This window comes from Rousettus aegyptiacus, unplaced genomic scaffold (assembly GCF_014176215.1).
Source record: "Rousettus aegyptiacus isolate mRouAeg1 unplaced genomic scaffold, mRouAeg1.p scaffold_m13_p_10, whole genome shotgun sequence".
Lineage (NCBI taxonomy): Eukaryota > Metazoa > Chordata > Mammalia > Chiroptera > Pteropodidae > Rousettus > Rousettus aegyptiacus.
Genome location: NW_023416285.1, coordinates 78,859,422 through 78,862,183, shown reverse-complemented (window position 1 = coordinate 78,862,183; position 2,762 = coordinate 78,859,422). Strand labels below are relative to the sequence as shown.

Below are 2,762 nucleotides of genomic sequence, written 5' to 3'. Positions count from 1 at the left end.
CAATAAATCAAAAGACAAGTGTTGGTTAGGGTGTGAATAAAAGGGAACCCTCACGTAATGTTGGTGGGATTACAAATTGGTACATCCACTGTGGAAGCAGTTTGGAGGTTCCTCACAAAATTAAAAATAGAACTACCTTTTGACTCAGCAATTGCACTTCTGGGTATTTATCCAAAGAAAACCAAAACACTAATTCAAAAAGATAAGTGAACCCCTATGTTCACTGCAGTGTTATTCACAATAGTCAAGACATGGAAGCAACTTAAGTGCCCGTTCAATGAGTGGGTAAAGAAGTAATGGTACATATAAACAAGGGAATATTACTCAGCCACAAAAAATGAAATCTTACCATTTGCAATGACATGGATGCACCTAGAGGGTGTTATGCTGAGTGAAATAAGTCAGGCAGAGAAAGATAAATATCATATTATTTCACTTATATGAGGAATCTAAGGGAAAAAAGGAACAAATTACATGAAAACAGACTCATAGATGCAGAGAACGAACCGATGATTGCCAGAGGGGAGGGGATTGGGAGGCTGCGTGAAACAAGTGAAGGGATGAAGTACAAATTAGTAGTTACAAAACAGTCACGGGGACATAGAATACAGCATAGGGAATATAGTCAATATTATTGTAATGGCTACGTGTAGAGGCAAATGAGTGATAGAGTAATCAGGGGGATCACTTCAAAAATTATATAAATGTCTAACATTGTACTGTATACCTGAAACTAGTATAAAAATCACTTCTCTTCCAACACTACTGACCTGTACACTTAAAAATGGTTAAGATGTTAAATTTTGTTTTATGTATATTTTACTACAATTAAAGAAAAACACTTCTAAATCTTCAAAATTTAAAAGCATTCACTTAAATGAAGAAAGAAGTACTTTAATTACTGCTTATTTCAGTTTGAGAGACCTCATGGATTTGTTTTCATATAAAGTCAGTGATTATGAAGGTTTGATTTTCAGATGTTTTATGTATATATGCAGAGAAACATTTTACTTAAAAATATGGAAAATTTCATGAATTTGTGTGTTATCCTTGTTCAGGGGCTATGTTAAATCTTCTCTGTATTGTTCCAGTTTTTAGAACATGTGTTACCAAAGTGAGCACCACCTGTTATATTTATAATTCTAAAAAAGATTACTCAGCATCACAGAATTATAGAGCAATAAGAGACCTATGAGTCACATCAAAATTTTCAAATGACAGTTCTTTGTTCTACAAATGAGCAAGTTGAGTTCTAGATTAGGTCGAGAACCTGGAACTCGCATCTAAAGCCTTCTTCAAAGGGAGACCACTTGGTGACAGATAGAAAGCTGAGCCCTGAAAAGTCAAACATACTGTAGATAACATTTCAAAAAACAAATGAAACAAAAAAAGTGATCACCTGCTCCACTTCACTCCCTCATTCTCACTCTGCAGAAGCAGCCACTTTTATTTATTTTAATCTCCAAATTTCTACTACTCCATGATTGTTCATGTTGAAGCATTATCAGTTAGTTGTTTGATCACTACTGAAGATGAGGACTGAACCCTCTTCCACTACCATCAACATACACACATAAACAACTTCTCTCAATAAGGTCATATAGTGAGTTTAGTGAGTCCATGTTTATGCTGCTATGACAATGAAATATGCCAATCACATTTGAATCATCTAATATACTATGGCACTTTTTCCTTTCTTGCTTATCTTTTTAAATCAGTAATTTTTTTGGTAGTGTTTTATGTACTATTTAGTCAACCCTAAATTCCTCACCAGTTATAGATTTCCTCTCAAAATATTAAACACAGTAATTACTCTGTCTATTTTGTCTTGGAAACATATCTCTGGTAGCCTTCTGACTGTCTCTAATCTGGACTGATGGCTCTTCACGCTGTCACCTTGGTGATTTCCTTCTTTTGTACATTCAACATCTTTCCCTTTGTAGCATAATTCCTCATTTTGGTTGAGCAATAGCTTCTCAATAAAAGGTACATAAGTAAAATTTTTGAGAATTTGTGTATCTGGAAACCTTTTTATTCTACCCATCTTTATACCAATTGAAGTTGGAGATGATTTTCCTTCAGAATGTTGAAGGTATTGATCCATTTTCTTATTGCCAATGTTATTTGATAGATTCTCAGTTCCTTGCATGAAATCTAGTTACTTGTACTGAAATTTCACAATGATATACTTTAGTGTGGGTCTATTCTTATTCATTGTGCTGGGCACTGGAAACTGATGGCTTTCAGTTAAACTTTCTTGACTTATTTCACTGATGATTTCCTCTGCTCTGTTTCCTCTGTTCCCTTTTATGGGATGCTTATTACTCAGATCCAGGCCTTCTCTTCTGGTCTCCTAACTTTTTTTTCCTATTTTCCAATTTTTTTTTTTTGGGTGGTGGGGAGTGGGTGGCTACTGCTTTGTGGACAGTTTCTTCAACTTTGTCTTCTAAGTTGTCTATTGTTTTTCATTTTTATTTTCATTTATAAGATTTTTTGTTTTCTGAATATTCCTTTCCTATGGCCCCTTGGTTTTTTATTTTTATTGGAGTCAAATTTTTTACTATTTCAGAACCTGAGGATATCAGTGGTCACTTAAAATGTCTTTTTTTCACCTCATAGTCCCACCTTCTTCCATATTTCCATGTTTCCATATTTTTCCATATTTCCATATTTCCTTCCTCCCTTCCTTCCTTCCTTCCTTCCTTCCTTCCTTCCTTCCTTCCTTCCTTCTTTCCTTCCTTCCTTCCTTTCCTTCCTTCCTT

General features: G+C 34.7%; 1 non-coding gene across 1 annotated transcript; it reads right to left on the bottom strand.

Annotated features, from left to right (window-relative positions):
- Nucleotides 1-1,013: 1,013 nt before the first annotated feature.
- On the bottom strand, nucleotides 1,014-1,122 carry LOC118608812. Its single transcript, XR_004953191.1, has one exon. It is a non-coding gene; the product is annotated as a U6 spliceosomal RNA (small nuclear RNA).
- Between the last annotated feature and the right edge of the window lie 1,640 nt (nucleotides 1,123-2,762).